The sequence below is a fragment of the Euprymna scolopes genome, chromosome 36 (genome assembly GCF_053919585.1).
Source record: "Euprymna scolopes isolate OS-2025 chromosome 36, ASM5391958v1, whole genome shotgun sequence".
In the NCBI taxonomy this organism is placed as follows: Eukaryota; Metazoa; Mollusca; class Cephalopoda; order Sepiida; family Sepiolidae; genus Euprymna; species Euprymna scolopes.
This window is the reverse complement of record NC_136517.1, coordinates 83,785,229-83,810,598: the sequence shown is the minus strand read 5'-3', so window position 1 is coordinate 83,810,598 and position 25,370 is coordinate 83,785,229. Positions and strand designations below refer to the sequence as shown.

The window sequence follows — 25,370 nt, the reverse complement described above, 5'->3', positions numbered from 1 at the left end:
TGGCTTTTAGTGAATACTAGTGGGAATAGCCGTTCCGGGACAGCTTTATAATAGATACGGTTGCACCCTTCAACAAGTGCGCATTCTTTGGAGTATTCAGACTGCTGTTTTCCTTTTGGGTGTTATTCTTACGTTTCAGCCAGTAATCTTGCTAAACATAGTTGATATTAAGAATTATTGTTTACAGAAATAAAATTGGGATGTAAAAATAAGTTTTGACTAAAATGTTTAGAAAATTAGCTTAGCTAAGCATAAACAAAAAATATGTTAGGTTGACCTTGAGCAGTTGGCTTACGTGACCAGAGGTCATGCGTTAATGAGACGTGTCGTTGGATCACTTACATCACCGGAACTCACGAATGAAACATGTCCTTTTGAGGATGACGTACCGGAACTGACAGGTCAAAGATTAGAGCTGAGAGTTTAGGAATAGTTGTCAAACCATGCAGACATGCATCAGGATGAGCTCTGGAAGCCTGGAAGCGAGGCTAGATGAAGACAAGTATGTAGACACGTAAGGCAGGCTCTTGGGGAACCCTGAAACAAATCTGAAATAAATTTATATGTGTAAAATATAAACTGTTGTCCTATGGTTCCTTAGAATCACGCATGTAAAGAAAAGTTTCGGGTATGTCTGATTGATTTTATTGCGTTTGTATGATGTACATTGTCATAGCAACCATCAGTTGAAGACAGGATCCCCGGATGAACGAAAGGTATTAAATTTCTTCCATATTTCCCTCTCAGCTATGTAATATAAACCCTTTGATACCAGACTATCCAACATGTACGCTTTTTGATATTGTGACTGTATAACAAGCCGATGTAACCTCAAATCTCCCTTAGAATGCAGCATGGGCCACAACTGTTAAAGCCATTATATTACAATCAATTCTAAGTTCAATTCTTGCTCTTGGCAATTAATAACTAGCGGGACCTGTGGAAATTCCACAGTGGACTCTTTCATATGTCATTTATCGATGTTGGCATTCTGAAGATGTTCAGCATTAATGGGGACACCCAGATAATATTGTTACTCTTTTGTTGAAACTGGAAAAGGGGGTGGGGTAATTGGAGTTTTCCCGGAAAATCTTTTCCGTTACTTTTTTACTCGTATCATGTTTAATGTTTGTGCAAAATTTCAAAAAAATTCCAAGGTGTACTTATTGAGGTAAGTGCAGACAGACGAATGGACAAGGGTGAATTTACAGGTCCACCCTCCTTTTATCGGGTGCGGGGTGGGGGGGGGGCACCAAAAACCAATCTTCATCTCAAAAATTCCGAAATGTAACACGTTTGTAGATTTTTAATTTTTTTTTTTTTTTTTTTTTTTTTTTTTTTTACTTCAGTCAGTTCCACTTAACCTTGCTCTTAATCTTAATTTAATCTAAGCTAGCAGAGATGTAAAGTACGCTTAAATATGATATTTTAATTCATGCAGATTTCATATGTATTTTTATAAAGTCAATTTACTATAGATTCTTATCTATCTATATATATCCGTGAAAGTGTCTGTCTGTGTACATTTCCCTACACAATAACCCTGTCAACTTTCAGTCTGCAGACTCGAAATTTGATATACAGGGTAGTGAGATTTGGGAAAATCTTTAATCAGTTTTCGGCCAGAAATTTGGTTGTTAAAGGGTCAAAGTTCAACGATTTGACCTTTGAGAACTCTACCAAACTCCTCCGCCAATTTTGGGTATAAACACTTGAAATTTTAGATATACGTTCCTTGGACATGGATCTAACTTAATAGATTCGAGCCCAAAACAAATGTTAAGGGGTCATAATAGGGGTCAAAGTTAAAAAAAAAAAGGGTATTCAGAGATAGGGCAAGCTTTTTAATCAGTTTTGGTCGAAAATTTGAGCTACAAATATATAAATCTATGTATGTTTGCATGTCTGCCTAAAACTTTCGACAGAGGCGACGGATTTTCACAAGATCAGTATTGTTTTTAAGCTCGACTCTTCAGACGACAAATACCGAAAAATTGTCTAAAAACATTAATTTCTTCACCCTCCACTGGGCACTTTTCTACAGGGAGGGGTTGCTTTTTTTCGCCGATATTTCCGAAAGTCATCCCCTCTTTTCGATTGTCTAGCCTTAATTTAAACCTACGTCACTTCCAGTTTGGTGGTGGTCATAACAGCAAAGACGTCACATTTTTTTTTTCCCCCATTCTTTTCCTCCTTCGCGGTATGGGTTCGAGCCTGCCTTCCTACTTTTTTTTTTTTTTTTTTTTTTTTGCCCAACACACACCTCCAAACATCCAGGCAACGCCGGGCACCCATGCTAGTATAGTATAAAGTTGTCATTTCAAAAATAAAAATATATCCATGACTTTGGTGCCTCAGCTTAAACCGAAATGAAAACTGATGCAGAGTTCTTGGTAAAATTATTTTATTAGAAGAAATGGAAAGTCCTAACAATTAAACGACAGTCACTCGGAAGAAAAAAGATGTAAGCATGACACAGAAAATAACACATACGCTATCGTATTAAATGGTTGTTGCTAGCAAAAAATTGATCCTTTTCTTACAGCAGTGACAGAGACCACATGATTGACTGTGTTGTTGAAATTGAACACCAACTTCAAACGAAGACAACAAGTGGGTGTTCACGGCCTGTGCAGTGACCATGCACAGATGCACTTCACACTCGTAGTAAAAAGTATGAAGAGCAAGAAAAGACCCCCCTCCCCCCAAAAATAGTTACAATTGTGTTTGAGGGGGAGGGGAGTGGGTCCTTCTGTTAAAACTATGACTAATGTCGAAATCTAGTACCACTTTCATATCAGTACAATCGCGGCTTGTGCAGTGAACAGCACACAGGCACATGTTAATAGTAATGTTTATTTTCATTGAGAAAATTAATTTCATTCATTAAAACAAGCCAGCATATAATTATCATCGGTCTGACCTATTTTTTTTTTTTTTTATTTATTTTTTTTTAATAGCAGCTTAACTCGATTCTTAAAGATTAAGGGCAAGGTTAAGTGGAACTGACTGCAGTAAAAAAAAAAGAAAAAAAAAATCTACAAACGTGTTACATTTCGGAATTTTTGAGATGAAGATTGGTTTTTGGTGCCCCCCCCCCCCCGATAAAAGGAGAGTGGACCTGTAAATTCACCCTTGTCCATTCGTCTGTCTGCACTTACCTCAATAATTACATCTTGGAATTTTTAAAAATTTTGCACAAACATTAAACATGATAGGAGTAAAAAAAGTAACGGAAAAGATTTTCCGGGAAAACTCCAATTACCCCCCCCCCTCCTTAGGGGTGCCTTCCGGGTGAAACTGAAAATGGCTAAAATTGACACTTTGTGCTTATTAAATAAAAATTGATGGCTTGGATTTTTATAAAACTTTCTGAAAAGTTGTAACTGACTGATTTCTATACAATTTTGTTTGTCTATATACTTCACAATAACTCTAGTGTGTGTCTTAGGGGCTCTTTAAGGGCTAATAAAAACGCTCCATTTTTGGGACTATTTTACCATATTTGTCCAAAGTTTTCTGTGTATGTTTATTTATTAGCAGTTTTGCATGGTGTAGAACTCAAATTTACATATGTTAAGGCCTAAAACTGCACTGTTTGTTCATTTTCACCAGGATTTGACGTCCCCTGAGAACTTTTGGGGCTAAATCGGGGGGTGGGGGGAGGCATGCTGAATTTAGTCATTTTTTTATGCCTCATTCACTGTTCACCCACGGGAGACCATGCATGCTTCACTTGTTCATATTTGGATTCATCGGACTTACTGTTCTCATCTTGAGTGTGATTTTCACAATGTGGTGCAGTAGCTAGAGTGTTTGAAAAAAATCAATTGTAAAAGTGTTATTCTCTTGAACGGGGCGACCGAAAAATACAATTGCAAATTTAGAACCTCTATCCAGTCATGACTGATGGAACGAGAGTATGCTACCTCCGTGGAGTAAATAAAGGGTTCCATTCAAAATTCTGTCCAAATTTAAGAGTTTGACAGAATATATCTGAAGAAGGTCGGAGGTTACATATGAAAATGACACTCAAGATGGAGGTCAGTAGTCTGATGAATCCAAATAATACTACGAACAAGTGTGCCATAAAACTTACATTTGTATGAATCAACACAGTATGTCTGTTTTTTATCTGACAAATTCTATTGTCAGCATTGGTGTATTAATTTTTTTAATATGCGGTAGTGGTGGGATGATTAATCGGAATCGTTAATCGTAAGAATCGTGTATTTTGGGGGTTATCGGAATCGCATCGTTAAAAAATACCTTAGATTTACGATTTTTTCATTACGATTCTCTTATATTTTTAAGTTGAACTGTTTGTTTGAAGTGAGATTAACGCTCCGAAAAATTTATGATAAAAACGTCATAAAACTTTTCATAACATATTTAATATGATGTACAAGAATTTTATTAACTACTTTAAAGATAATCTTTATTTATCTTAATGAGTTTCGAAATTTCTTTGGATTTTTTTTTTCTTTTAGCTTAACTTGCTTTTATATTTCACCATTTCTCTTTTTAGTAATAAATGCCTTAAATTACATTAAAAACCCACCTTGTGTCTAACTCTGCCCTCGTGGGGAGGCAAGTAAATAGGAAGTAATATGGTGACTGAAAAACGTTTTTCGACCACCATAAAAGCATTTTACAATACATTTAAACCCTGAAGAATTTCCGCCATGCATCCTTGTTGTTCTAAGTTAACCAGCTACTACTTGTGTTTCAAACTTTAAAAAAAAAGCGCTTTAAAATAGTAAAAACACTAAGCTTTGTTCGTTTTGGAAGGGGGGTTTTAGGCGCCCCTATTATCCCAAAGAACCAGCTACATAAACACTCTGCAATATTTTTCAATTTTTTTTTTTTTTTTTTTTTACAATCAATTTTTATTTAAAATTAAATTTTTTCCTAAAATATTTTGTTCAAATACGTTTACATTTTGTTTTTAAGTAAAATTAAGAAATTAATTTTAAAAATATTGTTAATATCCATCTTCATTCAAAAGGGTTACTTTTCGGTAGTTTCACCGGTTGTTACCCTAAATTTTCCGAATCTCAGAACGAGGCTCATCTGTGGGACCTATTTATCTAAGCTTCACCGATTGTTATGATTTTCTCTTTTTTTTTGGTGGAGGGTATATTTGGGAGGGGGGGGGGCAGAGTTTATGTAATTATTAACATGAAATTTAGGCTTAGGATGCCTAATATACGTTATTGCATATTTGGTACTTATATCTCCTAAACTGAACTGACTTGTGCATCATATTTTCTTTTCTTTTTACAGGTAGTTTGAAAGAAATTTTGGTATGTATTTTACTTTTATTACTTATATTTTAAAAATTTATGTATAATTTTTATAGTTTTTGTTTTTGTTTACTTAAATATTTCAATCAGGTTTGTCTAAGTATTTTTTTATGTGTTGTATTATTTACTCATGATGATCAGATGTTCCCACAGTCATCATCGGTGAATGTTCACTTTGTTCTGGGAATTGTATGGTAATTGGAAGCGTGCGACTCAATAAACCTCACGTTCTTTAAGAGCGATGTCGTCAAATTAATTGCATTGTTTACATAGAACCTAATAGGTTGGTGCAAAGATGATGTCGTTTTTTCTATATATAGTTGAACATCAAAAAACGACACTTTTTGCACCAACCTAATATTTCCTCGTACTTTTACAGAAAACTGACCAACAGAAATGCTTATAACAATAAGATATTCGTATTATTTGGAATGTCCGGACTACTGTTCTCCTCTTGAGTGCTATTTTCACGTTTTGGTAACCTCTGACCTCCCTCAGGTGAATCTTGTTAGACTTGGGAATTTGGATGGGATTTCGAACAGAAACCTTTATTTCCTTCATGAGGGTAGCATGCTCTTGTTCTTTCAGCCATAACGGGGTAGAGGTCCTAAGTAATTCGCAATAGTAGTTTTCAGTCACACACACTGACAATTCAACCTTCAAACTTCAGAGGGTAACTTTTACAATTGAACCTTCAAACTTCAGAAGGTCACTTTTACAATTGAACCTTCAAACTTCAGAAGGTCACTTTTACAATTGAACCTTCAAACTTCAGAAGGTCACTTTTACAATTGAACCTTCAAACTTCAGAAGGTCACTTTTACAATTGAACCTTCAAACTTCAGAAGGTCACTTTTACAATTGAACCTTCAAACTTCAGAAGGTCACTTTTACAATTGAACCTTCAAACTTCAGAAGGTCACTTTTACAATTGAACCTTCAAACTTCAGAAGGTCACTTTTACAATTGAACCTTCAAACTTCAGAAGGTCACTTTTACAATTGAACCTTCAAACTTCAGAAGGTCACTTTTACAATTGAACCTTCAAACTTCAGAAGGTCACTTTTACAATTGAACCTTCAAACTTCAGAAGGTCACTTTTACAATTGAACCTTCAAACTTCAGAAGGTCACTTTTACAATTGAACCTTCAAACTTCAGAAGGTCACTTTTACAATTGAACCTTCAAACTTCAGAAGGTCACTTTTACAATTGAACCTTCAAACTTCAGAAGGTCACTTTTACAATTGAACCTTCAAACTTCAGAAGGTCACTTTTACAATTGAACCTTCAAACTTCAGAAGGTCACTTTTACAATTGAACCTTCAAACTTCAGAAGGTCACTTTTACAATTGAACCTTCAAACTTCAGAAGGTCACTTTTACAATTGAACCTTCAAACTTCAGAAGGTCACTTTTACAATTGAACCTTCAAACTTCAGAAGGTCACTTTTACAATTGAACCTTCAAACTTCAGAAGGTCACTTTTACAATTGAACCTTCAAACTTCAGAAGGTCACTTTTACAATTGAACCTTCAAACTTCAGAAGGTCACTTTTACAATTGAACCTTCAAACTTCAGAAGGTCACTTTTACAATTGAACCTTCAAACTTCAGAAGGTCACTTTTACAATTGAACCTTCAAACTTCAGAAGGTCACTTTTACAATTGAACCTTCAAACTTCAGAAGGTCACTTTTACAATTGAACCTTCAAACTTCAGAAGGTCACTTTTACAATTGAACCTTCAAACTTCAGAAGGTCACTTTTACAATTGAACCTTCAAACTTCAGAAGGTCACTTTTACAATTGAACCTTCAAACTTCAGAGGGTCACTTTTACAATTGAACCTTCAAACTTCAGAGGGTCACTTTTACAATTGAACCTTCAAACTTCAGAGGGTCACTTTTACAATTGAACCTTCAAACTTCAGAAGGTCACTTTTACAATTGAACCTTCAAACTTCAGAAGGTCACTTTTACAATTGAACCTTCAAACTTCAGAAGGTCACTTTTACAATTGAACCTTCAAACTTCAGAAGGTCACTTTTACAATTGAACCTTCAAACTTCAGAAGGTCACTTTTACAATTGAACCTTCAAACTTCAGAAGGTCACTTTTACAATTGAACCTTCAAACTTCAGAAGGTCACTTTTACAATTGAACCTTCAAACTTCAGAAGGTCACTTTTACAATTGAACCTTCAAACTTCAGAAGGTCACTTTTACAATTGAACCTTCAAACTTCAGAAGGTCACTTTTACAATTGAACCTTCAAACTTCAGAAGGTCACTTTTACAATTGAACCTTCAAACTTCAGAAGGTCACTTTTACAATTGAACCTTCAAACTTCAGAAGGTCACTTTTACAATTGAACCTTCAAACTTCAGAAGGTCACTTTTACAATTGAACCTTCAAACTTCAGAAGGTCACTTTTACAATTGAACCTTCAAACTTCAGAAGGTCACTTTTACAATTGAACCTTCAAACTTCAGAAGGTCACTTTTACAATTGAACCTTCAAACTTCAGAAGGTCACTTTTACAATTGAACCTTCAAACTTCAGAAGGTCACTTTTACAATTGAACCTTCAAACTTCAGAAGGTCACTTTTACAATTGAACCTTCAAACTTCAGAAGGTCACTTTTACAATTGAACCTTCAAACTTCAGAAGGTCACTTTTACAATTGAACCTTCAAACTTCAGAAGGTCACTTTTACAATTGAACCTTCAAACTTCAGAAGGTCACTTTTACAATTGAACCTTCAAACTTCAGAAGGTCACTTTTACAATTGAACCTTCAAACTTCAGAAGGTCACTTTTACAATTGAACCTTCAAACTTCAGAAGGTCACTTTTACAATTGAACCTTCAAACTTCAGAAGGTCACTTTTACAATTGAACCTTCAAACTTCAGAAGGTCACTTTTACAATTACAACATTTTTGAGTTCATTAAGATACACCTGAAGAAGGTCGAAGGTTACATTGACCCAAACGTTGTGAAAATGACACGTAAGACGAGAAGTAATCCGAAGATTCCAAATAATACAAATAACCAAGAGTCATCTCCAAAATGCAGAAACGCAACAATACGACATGTTTCCATGTTGCTTGACTGAGCTCCGATCGTTGGTTCCTCTGCAGAAGACTTTCATAGTAAGAACTCTACTTTCTATAAAAACTGGAAAGAAAATAAAACATCCTTTCTTCCTCAGTGTTCCTAGAGTCAGGTGAAAATTCCCACAGACAGGGCTTCTCCGCAAAGTTTCCCTATATGTGAAACACATTACTACAGAACTGCTTACCCGTGAATTGCAACTTGGTCGTCTTCAATGTTAATTAACAGACTCTTCTGGGCTAATGCATCTACCACTAGTCTCTCCCTCTTAAGTAGGGTTCAAAAAAAGTTGTCAATCTAATCGGTCCCACATTGTCAACTAAGCTCCAGCCCCTGTCCCATCGCTGCAATGTTGTATCACTGTGCCTGTTTTACAAATATTTTAATGGAATGTGTTCTGATGAACTCGTTGCACTTGTACCCCCCTCGATGTACATATCCCCGACAAACCCACTTAGCAATAAGATCTCTCCCCCCCCCCCCTTCACTGTTGATGTCCGTAAATGCCAGAAAGCTTTCTATTCTAATAGTTTCTTCCCTCGAACAGGTAGACTGGAATTCCCTGCCTGCTTCCCTGGCTGTACTGATATGCAGGAGTTTAAATGTAAACTAAACAAATATCTTGTTAATCTTTCCTAGACATGGCCCCAAATAGTAGCGATTTTTTTTTTTTTTTTTTTTTAAATTACATTGCCACTTTAATGTAGGGGGCTGCTATCAGGGGCAACAATTACTGGGGTACTATGTTGGGTTTTGGGCAGCAAGATGTTGGTTCACGTTACACTTGAACTTCTGCATGTCAGTACAGTTGGGGAAGCAGGGACCCGGAAGGGATTCCCAAAGTGTAGCAGTTCTGAAGAAGAAACTACTGGAGCAGAAAGCTCTTGCATCTAGGGATCTCTACTGTGTAGGGGTGAGATTTAGCTGCTTGTAGGATTTGTATTTACATCAAGGGGGTACAAGTGCATGCAGTTCGTCGGAGCATTCATCATTAAAATACTTGTAGAACAAGCAGAGGGATGCATTTCGTCGATGGGACAGAGACTAAAGCTTAGATGACAGTTGAGGACCTATCGGGTTGGCGACTCTTTTGAACCTTGTCTAAGAGCAAGAGACTAGTAGCAGATGCACCAGCTCAAATATTGACAACCATAATCCATACATGGGCGAATGGTGGCCTTATAGAGGTACAGGATACTTTCGGGCGTTAGTAGCTTTCTAGCATGGTAGAGAGAGCTTACCTTCTTTGCAGAGATCCTGGCAATGCTCTCAATTTAACTGTTCCAACTCCTGTTTCCCCCCCCCCCCAAAAAAAAATAAATAAATAAAAATGACTCCCACCCCTACCCCTGCGCAAGTATTAAAACTGTCTCCTGACAATTATTAGCTCTTGTCTTTGAGTGGTAGCTGTCTTTGATAAGTGATGACCATTTATTTAAAAAAAAAAAAAAATTAGCAAATTGTTGTTGCCGAAATCAGACAAAGCAAAATACAAAATTTCACATTGATCATGGCAACTAAAATTAAAAATAAAATTGATCAATCGGTAATTAGTTCTTGATGAAATTACCTTTTCACAACTCGCTTTAATAATTAGCATAAGATTATATAGATTTTATCGATTACCGATCACCCCCTCCCCTCGGGGGGTCCTTTTCATCATTTCAGCAAGAATCGTTGAACGTTAGAGTGAGTAACATCCTGACTAACAATGACTTTTATTCCCAGGATTGGTTTAGACTGTTTTTTTTTTTTTTTTTTTTTTTTTTAATATTTTTATTTATTTATTTGTTTTTATATTATTTTTATTTATTTATTTATTTTGTTTTTTGTTTTTTGTTTTTAGGAATAAAAAGCTTCCGACCTTTTACGTTCAAAAGAAGTTAATTGCAGATGTGAATGTGTTTTGTTTCCTTTTGTTTCCTTCTTTCATTCCCTTTCTCTCTCCTTTTACTTTCCTTTCCCTTTTACTTTCCTTGTTTACCTCTTTGCTTTTCTTTCCCTCTTTTTTTCTTTTCATCTCACTTTAGTCCTTTATTTTCCTTTTCCCAATTACTCTTTCTCTAACTTTCACGCTTTCTCTCTATTTTTCTCTTTATTTCCCTTTTTCTCTCCCTGTCTCCTTTTCTTTCTCCTTTTCTTTCTCCTTTTCTTTCTCCCTTTCTTTCTCCCTCCCTTTCTCCCTTTTTCCCTTTCTTTCTCCCTTATTATGACAACTACCCAGATTAGGACACTAGTCTAAAAAAAAAAAAAAAAAAAAGTGTAAAAAAAACTGAAAGCAAGAATAATTGATTATATCGCGATAATCACAATGGTGAGAAACTCGAATTTTGAAAACTACTCTTCTGTCGACCCCCACACCCAAGTGCTTTTTGCTTCCTTTTCAATGAATGAAACGACTATGTATGTTAGCTAATAGTGTCTAGTAATTTATTTATGTGAAATTATTTCTATCTTCCTTTCTCTCTTCCTTACTCTCTCCTTTTCCCCTTCTTTTCCACCCCTCTCCTTTCCTTCTCCCCTTTCCATCCCCTTTTCTCCTCATTTTTCCATCCCCCTTTTCTCCTCATTTTTCCATCCCCCTTTTCTCCTCATTTTTCCATCCCCCTTTTCTCCTCATTTCTTCATCCCCCTTTTCTCCTCATTTTTCCATCCCCCTTTTCTCCTCATTTTTCCATCCCCCTTTTCTCCTCATTTTTCCATCCCCCTTTTCTCCTCATTTTTCCATCCCCCTTTTCTCCTCATTTTTCCATTCCCCTTTTCTCCTCATTTTTCCATCCCCCTTTTCTCCTCATTTTTCCATCCCCCTTTTCTCCTCATTTTTCCATCCCCCTTTTCTCCTCATTTTTCCATCCCCCTTTTCTCCTCATTTTTCCATCCCCCTTTTCTCCTCATTTTTCCCTCCCCCTTTTCTCCTCATTTTTCTCTCCCCTTTTCTTCACCTTTTTCTCTCCCCTTTTCTTCACCTTTTTCTCTCCCCTTTTCTTCACCTTTTTCTCTCCCCTTTTCTTCACCTTTTTCCTCCCCTTTCCTTCACCTTTTTCCCTCCCCTTTCCTTCACCTTTTTCCCTCCCCTTTCCTTCACCTTTTTCCCTCCCCTTTCCTTCACCTTTTTCCCTCCCCTTTCCATCACCTTTTTCCCTCCCCTTTCCATCACCTTTTTCCCTCCCCTTTCCTTCACCTTTTTCCCTCCCCTTTCCTTCACCTTTTTCCCTCCCCTTTCCTTCTCCTTTTTCCCTCCCCTTTCCTTCACCTTTTTCCCTCCCCTTTCCTTCACCTTTTTCCCTCCCCTTTCCTTCACCTTTTTCCCTCCCCTTTCCTTCTCCTTTTTACTTTCCTTTTCCTTCTCCACCCTCTTTCCTTTTCCTTTTTCCCCCCTCTTTCCTTTTCCTTTTTCCCCCCTCTTTCCTTTTCCTTTTTCCCCCCTCTTTCCTTTTCCTTTTCCCCCCTCTTTCCTTTTCCTTTTCCCCCCTCTTTCCTTTTCCTTTTCCGCCTTCTTTCCTTTTCCTTTTCCCCCCCTCTTTCCTTTTCCTTTTCCCCCCTCTTTCCTTTTCCTTTTCCCCCCTCTTTCCTTTTCCTTCCCCCCCCCTCTTTCCTTTTCCTCCCCCCCCTCTTTCCTTTTCCTTTCTCCCCCCTCTTTCCTTTTCCTTTCTCCCCCCTCTTTCCTTTTCCTTTCTCCCTCCTCTTTCCTTCTCCTTTCTCCCTCCTCTTTCCTTCTCCTTTCTCCCTCCTCTTTCCTTCTCCTTTCTCCCTCCTCTTTCCTTCTCCTTTCTCCCTCCTCTTTCCTTCTCCTTTCTCCCTCCTCTTTCCTTCTCCTTTCTCCCTCCTCTTTCCTTCTCCTTTCTCCCTCCTCTTTCCTTCTCCTTTCTCCCTCCTCTTTCCTTCTCCTTTCTCCCTCCTCTTTCCTTCTCCTTTCTCCCTCCTCTTTCCTTCTCCTTTCTCCCTCCTCTTTCCTTCTCCTTTCTCCCTCCTCTTTCCTTCTCCTTTCTCCCTCCTCTTTCCTTCTCCTTTCTCCCTCCTCTTTCCTTCTCCTTTCTCCCTCCTCTTTCCTTCTCCTTTCTCCCTCCTCTTTCCTTCTCCTTTCTCCCTCCTCTTTCCTTCTCCTTTCCCCTCGCCCACTTTCCTTCTCCTTTCCCCTCGCCCTCTTTCCTTCTCCTTTCCCCTCGCCCTCTTTCCTTCTCCTTTCCCCTCGCCCTCTTTCCTTCTCCTTTCCCCTCGCCCTCTTTCCTTCTCCTTTCCCCTCGCCCTCTTTCCTTCTCCTTTCCCCTCGCCCTCTTTCCTTCTCCTTTCCCCTCGCCCTCTTTCCTTCTCCTTTCCCCTCGCCCTCTTTCCTTCCCCTCGCCCTCTTTCCTTCCTCTCGCCCTCTTTCCTTCCCCTCGCCCTCTTTCCTTCCCCTCGCCCTCTTTCCTTCCCCTCGCCCTCTTTCCTTCCCCTCGCCCTCTTTCCTTCCCCTCGCCCTCTTTCCTTCCCCTCGCCCTCATTCTCTTTCCTTTCCTCCTCCTCCTCCTCCTTTTCTTCCCTTTCCTCCTCCTCCGTTTCTTCCGTTCCCTTTCCTCCTCCTCCTCCTTTTCTTCCGTTCCCTTTCCTCCTCCTCCTCCTTTTCTTCCGTTCCCTTTCCTCCTCCTCCTCCTCCTTTTCTTCCGTTCCCTTTCCTCCTCCTCCTCCTCCGTTTCTTCCGTTCCCTTTCCTCCTTCTCCTCCTCCTTTTCTTCCGTTCCCTTTCCTCCTTCTCCTCCTCCTTTTCTCCCGTTCCCTTTCCTCCTCCTTTTCTTCGTCTCCTTCTCCCTTTACGGTTATCCCTCTCTCCTTTCCTTTCTGCCTCTTGATCCTAACTCATTCTCTTTCCTTTTCTCCCCTTTCGGTACTCCCCCGCCTTCATATTTAGCCCATTTTATGTATTGGCTCCAAATCTTGCCGTCCCTTGAAAATATCTTCCCCAAAGAAGGCCACAGCCAACAGAAACAAAATCCAAAATGGCTTCTTATTTTGATCAGTTTACTATCAGATAACTTGGTTAATGGTTGAATAAACAGATGTGGTTAGAAAAGTGATGCTTTAAGATGACTTTGTTCTTATCTTTTCGACTGGAAAGAATAGCACTTTGTTATAGTTGGAATCGTTGAGCTGAGAAAGTGTTCGCTTTTCTTTATTTTGCGAGATAATGTCCAGCACTTAAACACTTGTTATTCACGCGTTACACATTTTTTGATCCCTCGCCATTTTTTTTTTTTTTTTTTTTTTTTTTTTAAGTCAACTCCTGATTTTAATGGTGGATGAATCCCAAGAAAATGATTTATTAAATAAAATAAATGAGATAAAATGGTGTTCTTGCTGTTCAAAACCAAAGTAGGATTTATCTTAATGTGTTATGTTCAACGCTTCTGGGATGGATAAAAAATTATCTGAAATGGAACGCATACATCAAGGTCGCTGGAAAAAAAAATGGTTGGACGTCTATCGCTTAGATGCAATGCTCTATCTACATTAGAGCCAAGTACGTCTTAAAATGGAGTACTGTTGCCACATCTCGGCAAAAAGCTGCTCAGCGCGCTCTATGCTGTGTTGATAATTCAAAACCGACTTTGAAACCGTTGGTTCATTATCTAAACGTTTTGGGTTCGAATCGTGGTGTGAGATGTCTTCTTTTTTTTTTTTTTTCTTTGAACCAGTGTTATTTAAGCCATTTTTCACGTAACGTTTGTTTTTCTGTTTTTTTTTTTTTTACTTTGCTTATCCACCCCCGACCACACACCCAAAAACGCCCGGGTACCCACCGATTTTTTAAATTTTAATATCGAAACAGGCTTATTTAAGCCATTTTTCACGTGTTCGTTTTTTCTGTTTTCATCGTTCGTTTGTCTTACGTTAGTTTTTTTTTTTTTTTTTTTTTTTTTTTTTTTCGATGTTTTGATTACCCGCCCCCCCCCCGCCCGCTTAATTAAAGCGTTGTTTTCTTTTTTTACTTCGTTTATATTTGTTATTGACGTCGTCGTCGTCACGCTCGACGACTTCCAGGCGCGCACCTGTCAATTTGGTTCTTACTTAAATAAATTCAAACATCTTTCACTAACTCATTCTGGCTGGCCGATTTTATTTTCAAACTTGGCCTCAGTGCTTCGGGTTCGATCCTATCCCCCCTCCCGGTTTCTTTTTTATTTAACACCACACACACCTACAAACACCCGGGCAACGCCAGGTACCCCCGCTAACTGCAACGCAAAATTTTTTATAAAATAAACGAGTCTTTATTTTTTAAGAAATATATTTCGGAGTAAAACTCCTTTATCAATCTTCTTTTTTTTTTCTCTCTTTTTCTTCGCCATGATAAATATTTATTGATTTTAAACGACTAGTGAAACTAAAATCTATCGCTCAACTCCATAAGTAAGTTTCTACGTTTTGGAAATTATATATACGTTATCTATTTATGGTTTTTACGTTAACTCCTCCAAAAAACAACTCTATATTTAGAAATTAAAAAGAATCGGAATCAGTAATTGTATTGGAATCGAGAATTTAGAACAGAATTGGTAATTGTCTCCGAATCAGAGGGAAAAATATTGGAATTGTCCCATCACTATGAGAAGTTGAGGCTCTGTTCTTTTTTCCTGCAATCTCTTTCCCACAGAAGAGATGTTGCGAGCCTGTCTCTGTTCTATTGTTATTTTCATGGCAAGTGCTCGTCTGAACTCCAATTCTATGGTCCCCCTCTTGTCAAACTTTCACAACAAACACTCGACTAGCTACAACCACTATCAACAATTTCCCCCAATCTCTATCTGTGCCTAAATCTGAATGCAGATTCCACAAATACAGCTTCTTTCTTAGAACTACCCACCTGTGGAACATTGTTCCATTGGATTGCTTCCCGGCCGACTACAGTATGGTAGCCTTTTACCGATTTCGACGACAAAAATATGGGAATGTGAAACCTTCATTGATTATCATTCAATTCCAGGCAACGCTGGGTTTTGCTGCTAGTGTGTGTGTGTATATTTGTTTATTCCAAGTAGAAAGATATCCAAAAATTAAGAATAATTGAATTTCAACAAGTCGTTTTCTTCACCTTAGTGTATTCATACCCCCCTCTATATCTTTATATTACCCTTCCCTTCTTATCACTCTCTAACTTTTCCCTAAAACTATCTTTTTAATCCCTCCCCTTCTTTAACGGAAATTTGATTTTTTTGTAATTAATTTGAACTTTAGCTTTGCTTTACGCCAGTCATATAAAAGCCAAGTACGTCCAAAGATGGAGTACTGCTGCCACATCTGGGCAGGAGCTGCTAAAAACAGCCTATCCTGCCTTGACAGAGTACAAAATAGACTTCCTAGCTTAGTTGGGGATGCCCTTTTCTCTTCCATGTAACCTCTCTCCCACAGAAGAGACGTTACGAGCCTGTCTCTGCTTTATTGTTATTTCCATGATAGGTGCTTCAATCTATGGTCCCCCCTTCGCCAAACTTTCACAAAAAACACTCGTCTAGCCAGAACCACTATCAATAATTTCCCACACTATTTATCTGTGCTAAACCTAAATGTATATTCCATGAACAAAGCTTCTTTCTTAGAACTGCATGCCTGTGGAACTCTCTTCCGTTGGCCTGCTTCCCAGGTGACTACAATCTGATTGTCTTCAAGTCCAATGTAAACAAATTCGTCCCCCTATGTAATCCAACCTACAAAAATCCCACTACCTATGTTAAAAACGCTAAACCCTTATCCTAGAGTGGCCTCCGGGCCTTGATAAGTGGTGATTCCTGTGTAAAAAAAAAAAAAAAAAAAAAAAAAAAAAAAAAAAATACAATTTCTGGCATCGAATTTAATCTTGAGGTCCAATTTTCACAAACTTTTTTTTTATGATATTTAAAATATATATATATATATATATATATATAATTCTTTTTTCTTTTCTTTTTTTTTTTTTTAAATTTATACCTTAGTATGTATGTTGTGTCTTGGCAGTTTTTGTTAGATTAAAGTCCAAGCTAAGTATTGCACATCCACTTTAAACAATAATTTTAAGTGCTATGACTTTGGCCTTAATAGAGCTGAACGGGAAAAGAAAACAAAATATCAGGACCTAAAAAATGATCTAAAAGCAACATGGTCTCTGAAAGAAATAAACATTATACCAGTTGTGACAGGAACAACTGGCCTAATAAAAAAGAACCTTCATAAATACTTAGAAGCAATCCCTGGAAGACCAAGCTGTAAGGAAATACAGATAGCAGACATAAAGGGAACAGTGTCTATTCTTAAGAGAGCCCTTGGATATAAATTTAAATTGTAACAGAATCAAGTGTTAGCCCCAAGAGGGAGCCCCTTGATCTCTTAAAACTAACAAAAGTAAAAATTAAAAAAAAATAATAATTTGCATGGTGAACTTCAATCATGAAACATTTTTATTAGCTTTTTTACCCAGTCTGACGGTTGGGTATTTTTTGAGTCATAAAGGGGGAGGGTGGGTGACTCAATGTCTTGTGAAACTAAATAAGGTTGTTCTTGGCCTTCGGGCCGGGATCAAAGTGTAGTATCTGTTCTGCAGATGCTGCACTTAAGATAATTTGTACCAGTCAATATAGGGGAACCCCTCTATACTGGGGCAATTATTATTTTTGGTAACCAGAGTGCTACCCTTTTTGCCTACTTTTAGGGGAGATGGTTTTTATCCCACATTAAAAACGGCCTTGTGCCTAATTTGCTTTGGTGGGGAAGCAAATAAATACACTAAATAAGGTTCAGCAAAACTGCCATATAAAAGAAAAAAAAAATTAAAAATGCAAAAAAATTTTTTTTTTTTTTTTCCTAAAGTTTTTCAGTTAAAACTAATCGTTACTGCTTGCCATAGCGATTAGTTCTAACCGATTACCGACGAACAGGAAATTACCCCACCCCCACCCCACCCAAACACACACTTTTTATTTAAATATTACTTTTTCATTTACTTTTACATTACTTTTTCGTCTGCTTATTAATAACAAACAAACATATACTCAACTGATCCCCCCCCCCAAAAAAAAAACAAGAAAATAAATAGGAGGTAATGCCCAGGAGGATAGTATCATAAAGACCGAACATGGATTACATTACCTCTTTCAAGAAGGAGGTAATTTTTGGTAGGACGCTATCATGAGAATAAAACAGATATCACACCATACGTTTCTGTGGCATTTCTTCCAAGTTTAAAACAGAATTTTATTGCATATCGTTCTTCTAAAGTGTCCTCACGTCCAGATTGCAGTTTTGAAATGCCACGGGTTTCCAATCAAATCTTTGATGGCTTGTATGAAAGCCCCGTGTGAGTATAATAGTTTTTCTTAAGGATGTTGGTGGTACTTACAAGAGCTTAAGTTTTGAGTGGCATAAGAGATTCAAGGAAGGCAGAGAGTCTGTGAGGGATGGTCAGAGGTGTGGGAGGAGTATACAAGTCAGAACAGCAGAGTTGAGTGGCCAAATAAAGAATTTCATGGATAAAGACCATCGTATGTCTATAGCGACAATAATTTGTGCAAGATAGCCCAAAAGCATCATCTCTCACAAACTCCCTGCCTTCCTTGAATCTCTTATGCCACTCAAATACTGATACTTGATTCTGGCAAGATTGACCAAAAGCAGTCTGAAGTAGTCCATACGTTTCTGTAACATTATTTCCAAGTTTAAAACAGAATTTTATCCAGAAAGTATCCTCACGTCCATATTGCATTTTTGAAATTCAACAGCTGTGACAATCAGGCTTTAGTAGCGTGTATTCCAATTCCTGCTGTAACTGTTCATTTGAACCGGAACTCATAAAAATTGGTCAGTCATCTCATAGGATGTATAGCAATAACACTGAATTTTCAAGAGTCTATGTCAATTTTAAATGTCTGTACAAAAATGTCTGGAAACTTATTAAAGGCACTTTCTACTTTATTGGAAACAACATGGTGTTGGCAGAATTTCCCCCCCCCCCCAAATATTTGCTCTATTTAAGATCATGTCTGTGAGGAGTTGAGTAACGAGATGTCTGTTCACAGTATAATGTTGTCTGTAGACAGTAGCAAAGGCTAATGATAATGTTGTATGTAGTTTCTCTCGAACAAGGTCAAAACAAACTTTGTAACATAGTCGTCTGTATCTCTCTAATGGACCCAACACATATGCAGAGAGTTGAAAAGGATAACTTTGACACAGCTTAGGTATGTATTTTGCCATTTCACATAACCAAAACAGCTACTTGTTGTCAATGCAAGGTACCAAAAAACTCATCTGTAATCCTTACTCGTACAGGGTACCAGTTTTACAAAGTTTGACTTAGAGTAGTAAGAGAGAGCAGACACACACGTTCGCCGACAGTTACTGGCCAACTGCCACATATCTATTTCTTTTCCTTCTCTTTCTTCTCTCCTCTTCCCTTTCCCCTTTTTCTCAATATTCTCTTATATATGCATGTATTTAAGTCTGTGATGTCATGTTTATACTGTGCCTCCGAATGCCAACACGATTATGTTACAACAGTAGATTTAAACTTCTGCAGGTTAGTACAGTCAGAGAAGCAGAAGACAGGCAGGGAATTCCAAAGTTTAGCAGTCCAAGAGTAATAGAGTAGAAGACTTTCTGGTATCTAGGGACCTCAAAAATCAGGGGTATGAATGTTGAGGGGGCCCACAAGTGCAACAAGTTCAGAGCACATTCCAACGGGTGGGGGGGGGGGTTGGAGTTTGGCTGATAATGTGGAACCCATTAAATTTGAGATGCTATTTGGGGTCCTGTCGAAGAGTGAGAGATGTGACAACGATGCTCCATGCATGAGCAAATGGTGGCCTTGTATAGATATGCAATACTGACAGATTGCAGGATCACTCGATTATGATTTTAGTTTCTGATTTAATTCCTGATCAGATTTGTTGATGTAAACTGTTTCTTTGAGATATTTCCACAAGAAAAGGTCAAGGTTAGTCAAGTCTGGGGAACATGAAAGTTAGTTGGCATTGCTAACTTTTTCATTATTTTTTTGCAAACGATGCATTAAAAGGAGACTAGCAACATCCCAACTGAAGAAAAAAAAATTATAATTGCCTGTCTAGCCACACTAAAAAGCTATGATACAGAGAAACAATCTGAATGTGACTATATATATATATATATATATATATATATATATATATATATATATAAAATAAAATAAAATAAAAAAATTATAATTAAATTTACCAAAATGATCCAAGATGGTAAAATTAAAATATATTATAAATATTAAAGAATTAATATTGATAAAGTCATTTCAGCCAGATGTAAAAGCTCGATAAAACCAAATAGGAAATAGAGCTTATGATACGAGCAAAGAGTTAATAAAACAAGTTAAAAAAAAAACACTTTGAAAAAGAGTTAAAAACATATTTAATCTGAAAAGGAAACATTTGATAAGTGGATAGTCCTTAATCCGTGGAGTTTCGAAGAAATACTTTCCTTCTCATCAGAGGGTAGGAATTAGCAAAATGCAGGATCGGATTTTGCATGCAAAAGTATTTGATGAAACAAGTAAGTCAAAGATCTTACTTGATAACAAAAAAGTGAAGCAGAGGGAATATGGTGAAGAAAAATGTGATTACACGTGAATGGATAGTCTGGTGGAAGATAAATAATCCAGTGACGGTAAAATCCAAATATATAACTTCAAGAAAGTTAATTGAATTTCCATTTGCACAAGTAAAATCCAAGGAAATCCCGTAATTGGAAGATGGTGTAAAATAATCCAAAGGCAGAAATCCATGGAATAATTCACAAAAATGTGTACAAGGGAAAAAAGGGAAAAAATTCCAATAATATTAATAAAAGAAAAATAAGATACGCTTTTCACTCTACTGCCGAGTCAGATTAAATGTTTTTAACTCTTTTTCAAAGTGTTTTTTAACTAGTTTTATTAACTGTTTGCTCGTGTATATATATATATATATATATATATTACTAGCATTTCAGCCCGGCGTTGCCCAGGTGTTTGGAGGTGTATGTTGAGCAAAAAAAAAAAAGCGGTCAATTTTTTTAACTTTGACCCCTTAAAATTTATTGTTTTGGGCTCAAATCAAGTTATTAAGTTAGCTCCATGTCCAAGGAACCTATATCTAAAATTTCAAGTGTTTAGACTCAAAATTAGCGGAGAAGTTTGGTAGAGTTATCAAAAGTCAAATCGTTGCACTTTGACCCCTTAACAGCCAAATTTCTGGCCGAAAACCGATCAAAGATTTTCCCAAATCTCAGTACCCTGTATATCAAATTTTGAGTCTGTAGACTTAAAATTGACAAAGTTATTGCATAGGGAAATGTACAGACATACAGACACGTTCATATATAAAGGTCCATCAATGAATCGGGAAGATTTTAAAAAATAGTTATTTCGATTTTCGATACTTATCTTGTGAATTTCTGTACAAAACATATCTAAGAACACTGCCAGACATATAAACTACCTTTGTGTGAAATTTGCAAAAGATAGGCACAGCCGTTTCGGAACCTTTGAAGAAGGAACTCTCACACAAGTGGCTTTTATAGAATAGAAGATATATAATCATCCACATACAGTACTATTTCGCTGTATCACAGTTCATCAGTGCAGCTAGACTAACATCCATCCATAGCCAAGGATTGAATCTACAACCATCTAGTTGATGGTCGGCAGTTCTAACCTTCAGCCCATGGGATTGATGCCTGCAAGCGACCTCATCAAATGCCCATTTATATAGACACTTGCCCATTGCTAATATATAATAATAATGAGTCTCTATGATTGTCCATCTTCATCAGTGTTATGCAGCTTCCACTCTGGCATGACTGTCAACATCTGCTGTGGCGATAGATGTTCCAAAACATTGTGTTAAATATGACGTAAAACAAGGATGTGTCGTCGCATCAAATTTATTCACTTGCTACAGTTCTGACAAGCATGCCAGAAGAACCTGGTGATCTTTACGTGTGAACCAAAAGTGACGGAGACTTTTTCAACCTCGGACACCTAAAAGCAAATACAAGAGCTTTTCCTTGCGGATGATTCAGGGAATGCAAAATCTACTGATAGCCTTGGCTAAAACATCAAAACTATTTGAACTAGCAATCAACATCAAGAAAAAAAAATTCTAATCCAAGAAACCCATAACATAAAGTTGAATCCTTGAGAAGTTTTCCTAAATGGCACCGCACTGACCAAAGTAGACAAGTTCACCTACTTGGACAGTACCATCTCCAACAAGAGAACTATAGATACAATATATGATAGAAATATCAAAAAGAATCCAGTCTGCAGCTTCAGCATTTGGGAAACTGAGAAGCCGCCAGTGGGATGAGATGAATCCACCTGAAACCCATGATAAAAGTTTACGGAAGATTCCAATGCTTCTGTACAGCTTAGAAACATGGACCCTTTACGGACACAACATAAAGAAACTTGAAAAGGTACAACAGAGACCTCTTCGTTAACTAACGAACGTCTTGTGGAAAGACTACGTATTAAATTTCCAAATCTTGGAAAGGGCAAGAATACCAGTGTTAAAGAAATTGACAAAGTAGTTTGATAGAAGCTGTTATTCACAAGGTCACTTGTACACATCGCAAGGTTGCTTGTACACATCATCAAGATCGCTTGTACGCATCGTCATCGCAAGGTCGCTTGTGCGCACCGTCATCAGCAATCCGCTGCATTTTGACAATAACGCAGTGGAGTATACTTAACATCTGTGGCATAAATGTAAGACTAACCCAATTCGGGACAAGATCAAAGTGTAGTATCTGTTCTTCAGATGCTGCACTTCTATTTCTTGTTCTCTTTTGGTGGAGGAGAAATCCTTCACGACTGAGACAATTTTTATTTTTGTACCTTTTCTCCACGTTAAAAAACGACCCTGGTGTCTAACTCTGTCCCGTGGGGAGGCATAGTAAATAGGTACAACCAGCACATATATAGGCTGCTTAAGCAGGTGGAGGTACTGACTCCAGCTTGCGCAATCTCTTGTCTATCCACAACTGTACGTTTCTTTTTCTTAATGGTGTCTGCTATATCAGCCATCACCTTCTTCCAAGATGTACTATTTTCGACTTTTTTTTTTTTAGTTATCCTCCTTGATATTCTTTAGACACATTTTTGTAGTGTTGTTGGGATGCTCCAGTTTTTCCTTGAGCCTTCATATAGCCCACCATAGAAAGTAGCAAGTGTTGTCTAAAGTAAACGAGACGTGTCATATGCGTCTAATTAGGTGCATAAGATCTTTTCATTGATTAGTCTGTCAAGTTTTCTTTTTGGTCTGCCACATTTTCGTTTAAAATGACATTGTTTTCATCGATAAATGACTAATTGAAGCACCTGTTCTTTTTATTTTTTTCATAATAAAATAAGTTTTTTTTTTTTTTTTGTTGTTTTGTTTTTAAATTCTAAAACAACAAACAATTTTTCATAAAATACTGATCTTATTCATTTAGCATGCTCTGAACTCATTAATAATATCCGTGTGTGACGACAGAAGAAAAAAAAAAATATTACCGACCACTCATTTAACATACGAATCTAATTTGGTCGAAGACAGCAGAAAATACTTCACCGTTGTCATATCAAATGCTGAAAGTCTTTGAAAATTGAGAATTTCTATAAATGACGTAGAGTTATTAATGATTGGTGCTGTCGGTAATGCGTTGCCATATGTCTAATTCTATTTAACTAATAGGAAAATCTAATGAAACTGAATTTGCTTTTATGCATATTGAATCATGCCATGCGTTTAATTTTACTATGTGAAAAAATATGACTATGCTAACACTTTCTTCTGTTGGGACTGTATATAAATTTAGCACCCTAGTTGAGACTGTACATTTGGATCTCAGTTGGGGCTTTGTATAGATTTGGTACCCCAGTTGGGACTGTATGTAGACTTGGCACCCCCGGTTGGGACTGTATGTAGACTTGGCACCCCCCCCGGTTGGGACTGTATGTAGACTTGGCACCCCCCCCCCGGTTGGGACTGTATGTAGACTTGGCACCCCCCCCCGGTTGGGACTGTATGTAGACTTGGCACCCCCGGTTGGGACTGTATGTAGACTTGGCACCCCCGGTTGGGACTGTATGTAGACTTGGCACCCCCTCCCGGTTCGTACTGTATGTATGTTTGGCACCCACGCACTCCGGTTCATACTGTATGTAGACTTGGCACCCCCGGTTGGGACTGTATGTAGATCTGGCACCCCCTCCCGGTTCGTACTGCATGTATGTTTGGCACCCACCCACCTGGTTCGTACTGCATGTATGTTTGGCACCCATGCACTCCGGTTCCTACTGCATGTCGGTTTGGCACCCACCACACCCCGGTTCGTACTGCGTGTAGGTTTGGCACCCACCCACCCCGATTCGTACTGCATGTAGGTTTGGCACCTCCCGGTTGGGACTGTATGTAGATCTGGCACCCCCTCCCGGTTTGTACTGCATGTAGGTTTGGCACCCACGCACTCCGGTTCATACTGCATGTAGGTTTGGCACCCACCACACCCCGGTTCGTACTGCGAGTAGGTTTGGCACCCACCCACCCCGATTCGTACTGCATGTAGGTTTGGCACCCCCCGGTTGGAACTGTATGTAGGTTTGTCCCCCCCCCCCAGTTGGTACTGTATGTTGAGTACTATTATGGAGATAATAGATGATAATATCTACGATTTGCAAACTATCTTTATTTTGATCGACTTTCAAAAAATGTCCTCCATCCTGTCCTTTCACCTGTTTGGTTGTCTTTTTCATATAAATAAAGCAAAACTAATCGCAGCAAATGAGTTTGCCGACTTTACCAGCCGGGACATCCAGAATGGCAATTAGATTTGATCAATGTGGGGAAAACCCTTCATATCAGACAATTGCTATCCATTTGGACTCTGCCACAGCTCCCCTCTTTTTGTGGTGAGCTGGTTTTCTCAAACATTGTGGGGAAACAAAACAGCAGGAACCGGGGAAGCTGAACTGGCCTGCAGCCAGACGTTCATTTCTGCACCTGCGTGGACTCATTCACTTAGCAAGTCAACTTTTTGATTGACATCGATAAATTTGAACACTTTTCACTTCCTGTCGTAGCGTAGCGGTAAGATGTCAGGGTTATTTTTTTTTTCACTTTCTTTTCCATCTTTGCGTCACGGGTTCGAGCCTGCCTGCCTACTAATACTTCTTTTTCCAAACGCCCAAGCAACACCGGGCACCCCTGCTAGTATTATATAAAAAAATCTGCATTTTGACGGATTTCTGAACCGTTATAATTTTCAAATTTCAATGCATTCAAACAATGCAAATACTTTTACTATTTATTTTGTTTATTTTCCCATTTTGATAAACTCAATAACAAAACCAACAATTTTCTTTTACAAAACAACCAAACCAAACGCCCTGAATAAATATTTGAAAATAACTTAAAGCTTAAAATTTTTTTCAAAAATTATTAGATTCGACATTAAATAACCCGAAAAGGGTTGATATTCCATAAAGTAAAACAACCAAACCAAACACTATAAATAAATAATTGCAGATGTAAAATACTTGTAGCATAAACAAAAATTATTGGATTCGCCATTAAATAACCTGAAAAGGGTTGGTATGCCATAAAGAAAAATAATGCAAAAAATCAAATACTGTGGCATGCTAGATTTGTTCCTTTCACGGGCTAACAAAACTGGGGGGTGCTCAATTTATATTTAGTCCTTCAAATGCTGTTTCTCTTCATTTCATTTTAGCTTGGACTTTTTTTTTTTTTTTTTGTTCTATCAAAATTTTGTGTAAATAAATTAAACTTGTTTAGCTTGAAGCATCTATATTTATATTTCTTAATGTTTATAAAAAAGTATTTCTTGTTTGCAAACTGTTGTTGGTGTGAATTTCTGATAAAATCTTTAACAGATCAATCTTATTCAATGTCTCAAGGACGACATGTGAATTTTTGTTTTTATCTCCAACATTTA

At 37.7% G+C, this 25,370-nt stretch overlaps 1 protein-coding gene across 2 annotated transcripts in view; it reads left to right on the top strand.

Annotated features, from left to right (window-relative positions):
- The window catches only part of LOC145260644 (ligand of Numb protein X 2-like), a 432,919-nt gene that overhangs the window by 75,194 nt on the left and 332,355 nt on the right, over positions 1 to 25,370 (top strand). Inside the window, exon 2 of one of the 2 annotated variants that reach the window (XM_080118970.1) lies at positions 5,287 to 5,306. The exons of the other annotated variant lie outside the window; for it this stretch is intronic. The gene's annotated coding sequence lies outside the window, so the exon portion shown is untranslated. The remainder of the gene's footprint in view (positions 1 to 5,286; positions 5,307 to 25,370) is intronic. 2 annotated transcript variants of the gene reach the window in all.